Raw genomic sequence first — 17,069 nt, forward strand, 5'->3', positions numbered from 1 at the left:
TTCACAACTTGTACTTGAAATCAGAGACATAACAAAAAAGACTTATCAACGTTTATTCAGTTGAATTATATTCCCCAAAGGACTGGGATTCTAGAGCCCTGTAATGGCTTCAGAAAATTTACATATTGTATTTTCTTTATTTTCAAAGGTGTTTTGTGTAGTTTATATACACATAAATATGTCTTTAAACATGCGTTAAATTTTGTCATATTTATCGCGTGTCTTGATGTCGCCTGCGGCCGTGCGTGAGGTGTTAATGTGAAAAATGCAGCTTACTGCAATCCATTTATGCAAATTAAACTGTTACCTCAATCATGAAACAAAGTGAAATATTCCGAAATATTAGTCATGAAAATATTCATAGACGATACCTTTTGCAACGAAATAGAAATCACATATCTCCAGAGTAGATCATGTTCGTCCATTGATTTCAAACGTTTACCTTGACGAATTATCGTAGCGAGCGATAAAGGGCAGTAACTTCCCCTTCTCGGCTGATGCCAACTTTGATTATGATAGGATGTATAAGTACATTGTTTTGAAACAAGAATGGAAAATATTTGCGTATTCAAAACGCTTTACAACATTAGAAAACATAGACAATATCTCTAACATAAAAACATAAATAATGATACAATTACAAAGAACAAACACCATTAAATTAGAAAATATAATAAAACAATGAAAATATTTAAGGAAGGAAACAGTATTAGGTCTTTAAATTTGTTCTTGCAGTCGAAATAAGTGAGTTTTAAGAGCACTCCTAAATGGGGTCACTGTGTATTTGCGTCTACGTTCAATGGCCAGTTCATTCCTCGTTGCTGGGCCCTGGGTATGCAAAAGAACATTGTCCATATGACTTCGTTTCCATAGTGGAAATAATGAGTATACGATTGTCAGAAGAGGAGCGTAAGTATATTGCTGGTGCATAAACATGGGTGAGGTCGGATAGGTATGTTGGACTGCTCTGTCAGTGAAACGTAGCACAGAGAACACATTCTGTGTTTAATTCTGGATCGAATGGATAGCCAGTGTAGGGTACAGAGCAATGGGGAGGTGTGCTCTGATAGTGATACTCTAAGTATGATCCGAGCAACTGTGTTTTGAACTTTTTGAAGTTTCTGGAGTAGATATTGAGATGAACCAGACAGAATTTAGTTACAATAGTCCAGTCTTGAAAATACTAATGAACATACAAATGTATTACAGGGCATCAACTGAAAGGTGTTTGCTAATGGAGCTGATGCGACTCAGCTCAAGATATGCAGCCTTGCATATGTTCATGACATGTTGGTGCAATGTGAGATTACTGTCCAGCGTAACACCTAGGTTTCGTACTGACTGTGTGAATTTAATGTTGGTGCTGCTAACATTTATTTATGTTGTGATCAGGATGGCCTCAGTTTTATCATAATTCATGTGCAGCATGTTACATGTCATCCATGATTTCACATCACAAATGCATCTTTTTACACCTTGGATGGTAGCATCAACTTCAGTTGGGTGGCTAGGTTTGTATATCTGGGTGTCGTCAGCGTACATTTGGTGAGACACTGGATGATGATCTATGACACTTGAGAGCCTCTGAGTTTATATACGTAAATTGATTCAGACACACTTCTCAAAGCGCCATCTAGAATAGACAGACCGTGTGCTATTTTACAGTGCGTGTTATTTTATAATGTCATTAACATGAATTATGTCAAATGAACTGAAGATTTAAACTGACATATTTACTTCTGACTGATTTGTTTCTATGGAATTTTGTTGTTGTTGTTATTGTTGTTGTAGGGTTGTGGGGTTTAACGCCATTTTTTAACACACAATATGCCATACATGGCGGTCAGTATTAATGGTGGATGAAGAACCCGGGAAAACCCGGAAAGAAGCAACGACCCACGAGAAGCTATTGGCAAGCTTTCTCACATACCCACATTGGCTAAATACGAGACCCGAACCGCCGCTGACAGAAGTGAAATGGCAGTGATCCGTAACGGAGAGCACTTTAGACCACTCGGGGCCCCTATATGAAACGTTATCGCTTTATTTTCTTTAACATTTCTGTGTATGTGTTTATAACTCAAACTGTATTTCTACAATTTTATATGTATGTATGTATGTATGTATGTATGTATGTATGTATGTATGTATGTATGTATGTATGTATATATGTATGTATGTATCTAGATATGTATGTACGTATGTATTTCAGGCTTCAAAGTGACTGACAAGTATTCGTCTAAGCAAATAATACGTTATATCTTTATATAATTACCTTGAGTTCTTCTCTGTAGTCGCCTTCAAGGTACCTCTCTTCTTTAAAATAGTACTAATGTCAGCGGGAAAAACATCGTTTTCGTAGAGACTCCACGTACACGTTTTGTATTGTATTTCGAGACCACAGACCAATACCTAAACATTTTTTCGTGTGGACAAGCGTACACAATCTAACCTTATATAATGGCACACTGCCGTACATTAGAGTGTTGCGAACCAGTCATATTCTTTCAAATTGTCTTCATTATAAATGTAACACGTCATTTGGGTTGATATTCCCCAAAAGGCTCCTATCAAACTTACATGTGGGATCTATTATCTTTGTTATGAAATATAATGCAATAATAAGCATGCTATCGGGAAGTTATGTGGTAAATACGTCGAATTGCTCTGCTCAGATGCACAAATTCAAAGACAAAGCACGCATATATATATATATATATATATATATATATATATATATATATATATATATATATATATATATATATATACAGAACATACACATTACCACTTTAGATACAAATTCAACATTTGATGTTGCTAACAATATTAGGAAAACTAAGTAGACAAATATTTTCCTTATTTTCAAAAAAGTGCTGAAATTTCCAAATGGCCATGGGAGCGTTGGACTCAATTATTACAGTGTGTACTTTTTGGCGAAGCCCGTTTTATATATATATATATATATATATATATATATATATATATATATATATATATATATATATATATATATGCATCCCTATACGTACAGCAAAGTGCTGACAATGATCAGGTTAAGGAATCAATCTTAAATGGTTATGAGTTAATCTCTGAGGCTTGTCGGCAAACAAATCAGGAACTATAAGAAAGAAGCTGAAGAAAACTTGCACGATAAAACAGCAGTTATTTTATAGGTGGTGCTTAGCCAAGAACGTTGTTTAGGATTACGAGAATCTTAGACACCTTGTATTTACTTAAGGAGGTCAAAATATGTGTCCATTGTGACATTAAGACGTACTTTGATGTGCATAAGGTCGAAACCATGGAAAACGCTGCTCCTACTGCTGACGAGTATTTCATAGCTATAAAGTTTATTTTGTAAATAAGTCTTCCACTCAGCAGTCTTGTGGTAAAAAAAAGTATTTCAGTCTAATGCAAGTCCTTCTAAAATTCAGTCTGGTACAACTTTTAGAAACCAAATTTCTGATAAGAATCATCAGAAATCCTAATCTCTTCCTACGTGTACATATTGCAAGACGAATGGTCACGTTATTTCTGATTACTACAAATTGAAAAATAAGCATCAGAAACAAGACAGACCTAACCCAAATGCTCTTATTTCTAAGTCAAGGTCACGGTCATGCATTGAAGCAATACATTTGTTGGGTCTAATAAATCCCAGTCTGATATTATTATGGAGAATTATGAACCATTCTTGTCGAAGGTATATATATATATCACTCATAGAAAATTCAGCCCGTCCCATCCCTATTAAAATTTTACAGGACATTGGAGCTTCCCAGAGTATTTCATTATCGAGTCATTTGCCTTTTTCTGAGAATTCTTCTTATATTGAGAGCGTTTTTATTCAGGGAGTAGATTGCGGCTTTTATTAATGTGTTATCCACTGTGTAAATTTGTCCTACTTTAGCATTTCTTCCTGAAAGTCGAAAGGGTTCTAGGAAAGAGTATGGTACCAAGTGTAGAAAGCTTCTCGATGTTCGGTGGGCATTTTATCGGGGTCGTAGTCGTAAGCCTCAGTCAAATGGGGCAGAACAGCGTGTTGGTTGTCTTCGGTATTGAAAAGTGCGGTAAAATAGCCTTTGGATATTTCAGTCATTCCGAACGTTTTAGGCATTCGACTCAAAGGCATAACCAAGTGACTCATCGAATCTTTAAACTGTACTTGTCACACTTGCATGGAAATGGTCTTGGCTACGTTCAAAGTGACTTGCGGAGATTCGGTCCTTTGTTCCGTATATTATCTCAAAAAAACTCTATATCTTATCCCGAGAAAATGTGGGCCATCACCGTGGCATGACGATTACAATCTCCATAACGTTCGATTCCCTCTTGGCTCCACCTCTTGTCCATGGGATCTAAGATCTATCGGTCGAAATTGGCTAGCGCGTTCGGTCCAGGAAATATTTTTTCACGTCCTCCAGGTATCTTGCTACAGTGAGAGGAATAACTAAAGATAGGTTCTTGGATGCACGTAAGGCACGCTCGTTGAGCCACGCAGAAATTAGGAACGTGAATGCCTGTCTCTTGCATGCATTCAACATTGAAAAAGATGAAATTCCATTTCTTCTGGTCACCTTCCTCCTCTTGTTTGGAACGTTATTTTTAATGCAGCTTTCCTCTTCCAAGTCCACGATTTGGCGCAAATTCTGACGTCGTTTCATTCCTTGACAGACGTATAACTTGACACTATTGGTATGTAAGCCTTGGCCACAATAAGCGCACAGTCTCAGGAATTGATAGGCACTTTTTCTGCTGTGAATTTGCGTCTTTAGATGTTGATGATAAGAGGCACGGTTGACAAAAGTTCGTTGACAAGCATTGCAATGCACTCGTTCTTGTCCTTCGTCAAGACAGGGTTTAGAGGCAAAACATCCCTCACATTTCAATCCATAATGCTTGTGTTGCACTCGTTTGTTATAGTCATTGTCACATTTCTCACAGTAATAACTGTATCCCAGGAATAGGACAACACTGGTAATGACATCGAAATGTTCATTGTGATGATAGACACGAATGTATGTTCCATCCTTAAAATCGTTGTTTCGAAACAACGGTGGTCCACGCACTTCCTGAGGATGCACTTTCAACGTGTATCAAATAGCCAAAACCTCTTGCAATTTTTTCATTTTAGAAATGCCACAGGGTGTGTCTTTGGATAGCTCTGCTTGCTGTAACAGGAGTTCTCCTTTAACTCGTTGTTCGACTCGGTTCGATTTTTGAATAGTATAACAGGCTCTGTTCTATTCTGCTATGTCGTTCTTGTCGGCGTACGTTCGTGCCACCAAGGTCACATGGGCTAAAATCATCTGGTCTTGGGGATTGGTAATTCGGACGAGACTACGCTTGATGCTACGAAGGCTGTCCACCAATTACAACTTTATGAATCCTGTCCTTTGGGGAAGAGAAACGTGGGCCATGAACTGTGTCGCTTTTCCATCGGACATGCGAAACTTGTCGTTGGATTGTTGCACGTGATGAATCTTGTCGATGACTTTGGAAGGTTTCAGCTCTACCGGGCTACTAAACTCGTATCAGATGACACTTGTATTTTTTTCTCTAACATTATACATAAGAGTTTCTTAAATCATAAGTCTGTATGTACATAACAACGCGATTGTATTCGCGCATCAGTAGTGAATGGGGGCACTAGAGCGACAATGGGAATTAGCATTAAAAACACCCCTGGGCAAATATAGCGACAATGGAAATTTAACATGGAGAAAAATCGTGGGCAAATATAGCGACAAGGGGAATTGAACATGGAGAAAAATATCTTGGGCAACTCTAGCGACAAGGGGAATTGAACATGGGGGAATAAAGTGTGGGTCTATCTAGGGACAAGGGGGAATTGAACATGGGATTTTTTTTTTTTAAATATTTTTTTAAAAATTTAAAAAAGGGGTAGGCAATTGAAAGTCATTCTCTTTTCGAGAAATATGGGTGGCCCTGAAAAGGGCCTTTGGGTTTCTTCTGCTTCTTCTTCTATTTCCTCCATTTCCTCATCCAGCCCCTAATTTTTCCCCAAATTCCCTTCTTCTTTCTCTTTTCATTTTCCGGTATCCAGTCCGGGTGACCCATGGCTCGGAACTTGTTTTGGATTTTCATCCAATTGTTGTTAAGCCGCTCAAACTCTTCCTTTTCTTTTTGTTTTCTTTTTCTTTTATTTCTACAGTCCAAATGTCTTTTATTATCTTGACTTGTTCTCTCATCACTTTCCTCATCATCTCCTCTGCTTTCATCATTTGGTTTAAACCCCATTTCACATAGGACCACTCAGTCCACTCCAAAATATCTGTTAAAAAACACCTCACTTCAATAGCATAATCAAGGGCCTCTTTCAGTTTACCTACTTTCACATAGTCAAGTTGTATGAAGCCTCTTAACTTTTTAACCTCCCCTTCAATCATGTCCCCAATCAGATCCCTGGCAAGTTTTAGACTCGTCACTTGACTTTTGACAAAGTCCTTAGTAACTTCATGCATCCACTCCTTCTCTAGCCTTTCCACCACATAGGCTGCATCTGTCATCCAGTACCAACTATCCTTTAGCTCATTAAATAGTTCAATACTCATTTTCTTGGGTTCTTCCGTAGAATGGTGCGAACGACTAACCTTGTGGGTTCTTATAGTTAAAGTACGGACGTGAAGGAAAACATCCTCCTAAAAAACATAAAATTCATATTACCTAGATCATTACTTAAAACGCGCGGACGTGAAGGAAAACATCCCCTACTTTCTCATTTCATATAATAAAACCCAAACTATACTCTCCACATACGCTAAGAAACAATAAACAAACCCATAATCTACTATTCACACAAACTTACGTGAGCCGTTACAAACACACAAACACATACACTCTCACTATGGAAAAAAGAGTCAGTGTTTATATTCACACTACTCTACCTTCACACATTGGCAAATTGATTGTTATTTCTTTTCTAGAGTATTGGGTAGCCCTGAAAAGGGCTGTTGGTTTTTCTTGAACTCCAGATGCACCTTTCTAATGATGGCACCTTCCTGGCCTGGCGCCACACACGCATCTTCTTCCCCAGTCTCCTTTCACCTTTCTTCTTGGGAGTGCAGAGGCGGGATATGTAGCTTCAGAATCCCAATTTTCTGTCTCTGGGATTCTGAAATTTCCTCTCTCCTCTTCTTTGTTTCTTCTCTCCTCCTCTTCTTTTTTTCTTCTTTCCTCCTCCTCTTTCATCCTTGCTTCTTCGACAATGGCCTCCGCGGCCAGTTCATTTAGTATGCGCCTGGCATGTTCCAGGTGCATCTGGAGTTCTAGCAGTTTCACAATTCTGGTATTCATTGTTTTATCAACGAATGAACAGGGTAGCTAGACTGCCCAGCGAGTTTCAATTTATAGTGAAAGCGCGGACGTGAAGGAATACATCCCCCTAAAAAACATAAAATTGATCTTACCTAGATCATGACCAAACAACGCGCGGACCTAAAAGAGACACTCACTCACTTTTTTATACTACTCATCACTATTCTAAAAAATTTTCATTAATCACTTCAATATACTATTCACATACGCAAAGCAATCAAACCCCAAATCTACTTTCCCCACACCACAAACACCTAAAAAAAGACATGATCTTAATCTACTATCCACACCAACGTACGTGAGCGGTTACAAACACAAACACACAAACACATAAACACATACACTCACACTATTAAAAAAAAGAGTTAGTGTTTATATTCACACTACTCTAACTGCACACATTGGCAAATTGATGGTTATTTCTTTTCTAGAGTATTGGGGTAGCCCTGAAAAGGGCTTTTTTTTTGGGGGGGGGGTGTTTGCTATGGCAATCTTTTAGTTTCTAAGAATGCGATGTCCTCTGAGGATAGACTTTCTGGCGATAGGTCTGCTTCTTCGGAAAGAGAAGAAGAACTCTTTGGTGTCGATACGACAATCGACAAAGCCTCTGTCAGGTTCAGGTTGCTGCTGTTGCTGTTGTTGTTGCTGTCGCTGCTGTTGCTGCTGTCTCTGAAGTCTGTACTTCTCTGTCCATTCTTCTTTCTCCCTGTTCACTTCTTCTCTGAAGAGCTCTTCTATCAGGTCTTCAGTGACTTTTAACATTCTCGCATTCTCTATTTCTTCTGGCTTCGGTATCAGACTGTGTCTGACCCTATGCAAATTCACGTAGGCTTCGTTTAGCTTAGCTAGTTTGGAACACATCTTCGTAGGAGGATGAGTCGACAATGGATGGTTAGACTGGAAACAACCCGGTTCTTAAAGTCAAAGCGATGACGTGAAGGAAAACATCCCCCACACGGTTTTTGAGTCGCAACGTTCAACGAGTGTCATGAGAGGGATAGAGAGAAGTCAAAGAGCATCAATCAAACATTCTTATAGGCAAACAAAAGACAAAGGCATTTTTTCAAAACACAACATTTTTTTGTTCACAAATCACTTAACACTAAACAACAACTTTAACATATTTTAAACAATAATCCAACATTATAACATCAAACATTTTTTCTTCAAAAAAATGACAAACATTTTTTCTCAATTCACACTCTACTTTAAACAGGGCTGACAACGTTGTGATTTCCACTGTTGGAAATCATTAGGCCATTGATGGACACTACGTTTCCTAGCTTGAGACAAAAGATAAGCATAATGGTCACAAAACCATCGATCTACTTCCACATCGTTTCTAGAAGAAGAACGGGGATCAAAATGAGTCACTAAATGTTCTAAGGAATAGTCCAGGCTGCGATGATGCAGAAAATACACACAGTACTGTCCACACACCAAGGAATCTGTGCCTTGTAATTTCACATTATTGAATCGGGTGGTCTGAGCATTTCTTATCATAAAGTCAATGATATCGTCTTCCAAAGGGGGCAATCCGTACGAATCAAAATATTCCACACATCCTTCTTGAGGAAAGTAAACGGCTACCCAGTGGGTTCCTGGAAGATGACTGTCGTCCGTGTTGATCACATAAGCTAGATGGTCTTGAGGTTTGCGATGAGGGAGTTCATCTTTAGCACAGACGACAGGATTCCAAGCAGACGTATACGAACTGTGGTTCAAAAGGTAATAAAGTTCCCAGGTATCCATTGTTTTGTGTGTTGTTTTTTTCTTCTTCTTCACAGGTAATAATAAGTCATCAATTCGATCCTGACTTTTTGCTTGAAAATGTTTGACAAATAACCGTTTCTTCGTTTCGTCTCCTCACTCTGATTCAGGAGAGCTTCGATACGATCGATCTCTTGAGTGGTTAATGGTGGACAAGAATGTTCACGCAAGTCTTTATACCACTGATGCAACACGTCTTCGTCCGAGATGAGACTCCAAGCATCGTCCAGATACTCGTCCAATTTTTCTTCTTGACTAAGCATCAGGCATTTATCGTGTTGAATTTGACTGGGATGATCTTTTTGACATCCATAGCAATCTTTCTTGATCAATTTCGTCATTTTTTCCACCAAGTATTTGGCAAAACAGGAGACTAAATGGGCTTCTTGTTCTGGCCATCTCGACTTCATCATGACAACTTCTTCGTCTTTGTCTTGGGATTCTCCTTCCACGGTTTCCTCACATTCCATGTCCAAAGTTTTTCCACTAGGTAAAGAGGGATAACAGTCTTCCATAGCTTCTAATAATCTAGAATGACTTCTCTCAAACTGTTGATTTCTATGGTATTATCAAATTTTGCATACAGGATGGCGTTCACTGTCTTGTCCAGTGGTTCTGCAAACTGAAGTTCCACACGAATCTGGCCTGATTTTATAGGGTGGAAATGTCCCTCGTCGCTGCCTTGGTCTGGAGTGAAATCGAAAGCCCACAAAGCATAGCCTCCTGCATAATCCTCGTACGTAATACCGTGACTGGTGTTGGTTCCTAACTGACCAGTGGCTTCGTACAAGGACAAGTACGATCTCAAGTAATTCATTTTATTGGGAGAAAAGTTAGGTTCGAAAGGTCGGGTACACAAGGTCTTGCCATCGCGACTGACTTCGATTTTCTTCACGTTGAAGTGTTGAAAGTTGAAAGGATTTTGATGGAAGGCTCCGTTGAAGGCTGAATTCAGGACCATACCAAGGATTAAACGTTTGGGTAACTGTCCTTGAAACAGATGATCTTCGATCATGGAATGATGGCTAGCGGGAATGGTGAACGTTTTCACTTCCACGCGTCGTATGGGATACTTGGCGGTCGTTCTGCTCAACGTTTGACTGATATCATTTCCCACTTTGGGTAACACTTCCACGCGTCGTACGTAGGGTTTGACGTCCTCGATTTGGCTTTTAGGATTGCCAGCAGTAGTATCAGCCAACAAATGGAAAGCAGCACTGCTACGATTCAGTCTCAAGCGGACATTGACACCGTTCAGCAAATATTTCTCTTGCAACCACATGTCTAAATACAAACGATCCATCAGTTCTAAACTCTTCTTATTTAAGATTTTGCTTCGTCTTTCCTCAAAGCCGTCATTGTCTTTATCTATTTCGTCAAACTTGGTCGCTTCGTCAGGTTCCCATAGCACACAAGAATTGAGATCAGTATTCTTGGCATCTATTCCGTACGTCAAGAGATTTTCCAGGTAGGCACGGTAAGGGTAAGTATCCATGCTGCTGCTGACCAGTTTGTTATTCAAGTGCAAGTCCACTGAGCTGAACAAGGAATGCATGAAATTGTTGACGGGAGCTATATTCTCAGTGTCTTCTACTGCACCATCATCCTTATCTAGAACTTTGATTTTCAAGTACAAGTAACTGCTATTCAGATCGATGTAATCTTCGGGCTGTCCCTTGATTTCAAACTCGATGGGAGCGGAATCTGTCAATGAGGAGACGGGGTGAAATTCGACCCATTGGGATTCTTGCATCCTCATCATGGTGGGGGGTATGACAAACAGATCCAGTTCCGACTTGGAACAGGCGCAAGACTCTCGGTGCATCATTTTTTTGTTGTTGCTGTGTCTCAATAATCGAAAACGTCTAAGTCTCGAACGGTTCTTCTTTTCTTGGCCTTTCTAGCTTTAGACGTGTGAAGTCTGGTGAAAGGGTGTTTTCTTCGTCGTCTCTTTCTGCCTTGTCCTTGCTGAATGCCTGACTCGGTAGCGTGCAGGGCATTTATAGGTGTGTCTCGTCGGCCCAAAAGGTCTTTACCCGTTTGCAGCAAGACATTTTTGCCTGCCCTCATGAAGGCTTCTTTGGGGTTTTGTTTGTCGATGATGACATTTTGGAGAAATTCTTTGCCTTGCGTCAGTGCCACATCTTTCAAGGCGTGCAATCCGCGTGTCACCATCGGTTTCAACACCGGGGCCACCGAACGAAAGGCTGATTTTAACATATCTCCTAAACCGTGTCCTCGCTGTCGTGCAACCCCTCGCTACACTGGATACATGACTTACGAATCGTGAGAGAACCGTTTTCGAAAATGGAGTTTCACCGTGACTTTTCCTTTGGTGAATGGAATATTTTGTCCCAAATCTCCTTTTATAGCAATGTTGACCGTGTCCAAATACGACTTGCTGACAGGCAAATAGTGAGGATGGACAAATTCGCGGTGGACGTGATAAGTGTTTCCACCTTCCTCGTCAGTGACCGTGGCAGAATTTACTTTGAAAGGAATGACACGCAGTAACGGCACGGAGGTGTGTCCCACCACGTTGTACTCCACCACATCGGAGTACACGAGATCAAATTCAGTCCTTGGTTCAGTTGTACCGGGAAACGAAAATACCTTGCAAAATGCCCGTTGTTGTCAATGTCTGCGATGTGAATCCTTTTGGTCTGCTTATCCGTGACCATATTGAGGTCTCCACCCAAAATGTCATACAATCCAGGGCAAAATTTAATAAATATACTTTTTTCCTCACTTTCAAATTTGATGAGTAGACGGTGAGACAGTTTGTGGTACTCAATGGTGACACGTTTTTTTAGTCCGGTCAGAACTTTGTCAAATGCTGCATAGAATTTGTCAGCGATGGCCTCCACCAGATGTTGAATACTAAAATAATGGCCTGAGTTAATTTTAAAGTGATAAACGTAAAGAGGAGGAGAAGTGTCACTGTTGAGTATTGGGGCCTTGGGAAGTGATTTATGTTGAGAAGTGGTCGTCATGGTTTGCTGTACTGTTGGGTCCAGAATTCCGACGTCAAAAGTGTTTTGAGTTTCAGTGATGTTTTTGATTTGTGTTGGGTGAATCATTTCTACCAAAGCCACTTCCTAATGGGCTTCGTGATCTAAGGGGATGGCCTGAGGTAATTTTGCCGTGTAACAGCACAACGTGTTGTGGGGAAACACCTCCATGGAACTGTCACTGGGTAAGGTTAAGTAAAATTGGTTTTCGTGACTCATAATTCCAGAGTTCTGTGGTTGTCCGAGGGGTTACTGGACGTCAGAGGCGTGTCTCCGCCCAAAATGGGGTTCTGGTTGTGGTTGTTGTTGGAGTGGTGACTGGCACTGGCACTGGACACAAGGTTCCCGTGGTTCCCGTTCGAGGTGAATTTGAGGGAGGGATTAGGAAGCAGGTAACCGATGCAACTGCTCAATAAAATGGTCCACAATTGTTTGTCTCCTTGTTGCAAACTCAAATTGGCAATGGCTGCCCCAATGAGACAATACACCACGAAGATTTGGCAGAAAAAGACGATTTGCGTTTTAGGCACACGTTGTCCACACCACACCCACAAGGGTTGTTTTTGTAAATCTTGCACAGAAGAACTGGGTGAAGGAGGAGTGATCGACGTAGCTGCGTCTGTGTGGAAAGGCATGATGGTCACTTCTTTTTATAGTCGATGACTTGCGAAGCGTCGATCTAAGAATCAAAACTGGGTGGATATCCTTTCCAACGTACTTTGACTTCTTTGACACGTCGTTTGCCCACTTTACGGGTTCTGCGTTCGAGAATGCTTTCGATGTCGTACACGTCGTCTTCTTTTTTGGTGACACGTTGTAACTCGGGCAAATAAAACGTTCCTTTGAGCACTTCTCCGTTCATGTCTTCCAATTTATAGACGACAGGATGACGGCCATGCACTCGTCCAGTGACACGAAACAATTCGGTTGTCCAGTTAGGTAAGTAACCTTTGTCGAAAGTGCGTTTGGTTTTGCCAATGCGTACCCAATCTCCTACGGCCAACACTCCACTTTTCTTGGGGACAGCCCTCGTCGGGGACGTACCAAACAGGCGCTCAAACACTAGCACTTCGTTGTCGGGAGTCACGTCCTGCGGGGCACGTCCGATGCTTCGATGGTAAGATTGGTTGTACGCTTGCACCAGGTGCGGTAAGATGTCGATGTACTTCAGAGTGTGGTGATGCGTAAAATATTTCCACATGCGTTCTTTCAATGTGCGTTGAAAACGTTCCACGATGCTGGCTTTGGTTTCAGGATTCTCGGTGGTAAAAAATGAATGTCACGTTTCTTTAATTCTTTTGGAAAGCTTGGTTCAGACATTCGGTGCCTTTGTCCGTTTGCCATCGAAGAGGATGACGACCGCTTTGTTTCAACACCCGTTGCAGGGCTCGCACTAACTCGCTGCTCGATTTGGAAGTCAAGGGCACGACCCAGGCAAATTTGGAAAAGACGTCGATGACACAAAACAAATATTTGTAGCCACGATTGTAGCTGGCCAAATGAGAGACATCGGCTAAATCGGCTTGCCATTGATGATCGATGCCTTCCACTCGGGTGCGACTTCTGGCAAACTTGCGTCGAATGGGTTTGTGTAAAGTGTAGGTAGCTTGTTCTTGTAACCATCGTTGCACTTGAGGTAAACGGAGACTTTTCAGTCGAGTTTTGGCAGCACGATACAATTTTTGAACTCCTGCGTAACCTGCAGGATGCGAGGGATCGTAGTAAATGCTGGCTAAGACTTTTTCCATTTTTTTGTGTTGGTTGGTGTGTTAATAAGGCACCCACTCTTGGAAGATGCTACTCTTTTTCTCTTGGGGTATTTTCTTGGATTGCAATGCTTTGCGTGTGCGACCGGCAATAGGTGTTGAAGAGGAGGATGTCTGAGGGGGGATATCGGTTCTTGTTTCACTTCTGTCTTCACTTCTGTCTTCACTTTCTTTTTCTCTTGTGATGAAGAAGGGGTGGCCATCATCTTTTTAATCCATCCAATTCTGGAGGTAGGTGGTGTTGTTAACTAGCGTACTTTTTCTGGTGGAGTTTGAAACCCATCTTCTTCTTCTTCTCCTTTTTCTGTCTTAGTCACTGGTAGTGGTGGTACTGGTAGTGGTACTGGTACTGGTGATGGTGCTGGACTTTTCATCAAGGTCTTAAAATCTTTCAGAGTGGGTAGAGTTGTTTCGTCTAAAGCTTTCTGGTGAAAGAGTTGCAGTCGTTGCAAGAGTTGACCGTACTTTTGCGATTTTTCTGTTTCGGACAAATCTTGGCGATCCATCAAGGACTGCAATTCGTGTTGTAACTGGGACATCTCGCTCAAATGGGGATTGGGAGGTAAATGCGGGGTGCGTTGTTCTTGCCAACGATGTTATTCCAACCATCGTTTGTAAGGCACTAAAGCTAGTTTTCGTCCTTCCATGGGGTTGTCAGGGGTCGATTCTGAGATCTTGGGACTTCCGAGGGTCTTTTTATCTTGCTCCCACCAGTCCTCCCAACATGGTTCCCAAGACTCCTTTCAGTAAGGGGCCTAAACAAGAGAGGCAAAATGCCTCCACGTTGGACCAACATCTTCTTTTGACGAATGGGAATTTTCTTTTGAACCATTTGGCGAAGAAAGTGACGATGTTTGCTTAAGCATTGTTTCTGGTGTTTGGACAAAGGGATTGTGCCTTTCAAAACGTTCAAACAGCATTCGCACACGGTATCGATGACCTCTTTGGAGGCCGATTGAATGAGTTTTTTTCGTAGAGGTGGAGAAGCTTTGGACAGGACAGATAACATGTCCCCATGTTTGGCTAAACGTGGTGGTAGTCCTTTTCTTTTCTTTCCTTGGGGTTTTCTGGAGGGTGACATCTTTGAGTCTTCAGGAGCACCAAAAAAAACACTGATACCCCCGACTTGGTCACACACCTTTTTTATACTGGAACGCGTCGCCACTGGTTGTCTTTACGTCGTATTATTTTGAGGACAGGCATGACACGTCGTGCAGGGGTACGTAACGGACTAAATCGAGCCAGTTCTTGCTTGGACAAATCCAGTAAACTTTGTAACATGCCCGATCTTTCTTGAACTTTGATTTTGGGAGAAGGTACTTTGTGAGCAGCAGCCACTGCCACGAAATTGGAGGGTCCTGCCACTGGGGAAGTTCTTTTTGGGGTCATCAACGGAGAAGTTCTTGGTGTGATCAACGTCTCCAAGTACTCTTCAGTTCTTGGTGTCATCAACGGAGAAGTGGATGAACGTGAGGCTGCCGGAGACACAGTCACCGCCGTGGCAGGTCGTGGTTTGCGAGTGTAAAGTTGCGTCCTGGCCGAAGTGCCTCTCTTGCGACTAGTTTTCTTCTGTGGACTTTTCTTTTTCTGGGGGCTTCTTTTCTTTTTCCGGGGTGGTGTCTGATAGGAGGAGGGTCCCGCCACTGGAGAAGTTCTCCTTGGGGACCTGGACTTTTTCTTTTTCTTCTTGGGGCTTCGTTGGACTTTTTCCTTGGGGAGAACTTTGGGGGCATTAGGATCCCATCTTAAGAGAGAGCGAATGATGACCCCTCCTAGAGTACCACTCCCTCCAGGTTTCAAAATGATTTGTTTTTTGGTTTGAGTGTCGATGCGGGGATCGGCGAGTTGGACCAAAGCGACTTTGTTTCGATCGAAAAAGCATTTCGTTTGATGAGGAATCTGAATGATTCCTTGGAGTAATTGACGTGCCGTCACCGTGAACCATCGTAAGACTTCTTTGAGACTAGCTTCTAAGACACGAGCTCGTATTTGTGGATTTTTTTTCTCGACTGATGCCATACAAGACGCGAATCAATTTGACGGGAAGATGCGACTGAAGGGACGTCATGTTCACACTGTGTGAGACAGACGAAAAGGGTCTGAGGTTTTTATAGATTTTTTTATGTGGAGTGAAATTAAGTCGAGGACGGAGACGTATACAGGACAGGCCCTCCGTCTTGGCACCAGTGGTGAAACAAGTGGGTAAGAAATCGCAAATCCTCGGGGGTTGTAGGTTTCAAATCGACGAGTAAATAGGCGTGTGGCGTTTGAATGGCATAGTCGTACGCCTGAGTCAGCCAAGGCGTTCCTAACTGTTTGGCTAAGACTTGCACTTGCGATTTATCTCGAGGGCTTTTAAACAAGACCACGTAATGCGCATTGAGACTGATGGTGCGATGGGCTTTACTTTGTTGAAACAAATTTTGGGTGATGTAAACGACACTGGCATTACGGTGATGCCCTTTGCGCGTGAACCACAGTTTAATTTCTTCTTCGTCTTCTCCTAACATGTCGTCAAAAATGACCAAATGGGTTTGACGGGAGTCAGAGACGATGCCGTCAACTTCTTTAGGAATGCCTTCCACAAACACGATGGAATCGCCTTGACTTTCTCGCAAGAGGCTGTACGCCGATTGCCACTCTTTGTAACACCACACGATCCGTTGAGGTGGCCGATCGATCAAATGATGTTTATGTTCGATCAAACGTTTGACGAATTCGGTTTTGCCTGAACCGCTAGGTCCAGCAATGAGCATGTTAAAAGGATGGCGAAGATACAAAGCCTCCCAACTGGCACGATCTAAGTGTTCGTCGATGACTTTGACAGTAGAGGAAGAGAGAGCAGAGACAGCAGAGGTAGCCATAGTGTGAGAAATGTCACTTGTGACACGAAAACAAACAAGACAAGAGTTTATATACTTTTTTCAGAACAAGTTTATTGAATGTTTCAAACATGAATACGAAAGACAAAAATACATAAAAGTCAAAGGCTTAAGTACAAGGATAAAAGGCACATGATAATCATTAACGTGGGATAAACACAAGTGTCTGTACAACAACATGTTTTGGGTAATGTTCTAACCAGTTCTATAGTAGGGGGTAAGGTCACACAAGTGTCCTCCCGAAAGGGTCTTTCAGGCCTGTCCACGACAGACCCGTCCTGGGTGACGGGTTCTTCTGT

This window comes from Sinohyriopsis cumingii, unplaced genomic scaffold (genome assembly GCF_028554795.1).
Source record: "Sinohyriopsis cumingii isolate HCF-2022 unplaced genomic scaffold, ASM2855479v2 utg000160l, whole genome shotgun sequence".
Lineage (NCBI taxonomy): Eukaryota > Metazoa > Mollusca > Bivalvia > Unionida > Unionidae > Sinohyriopsis > Sinohyriopsis cumingii.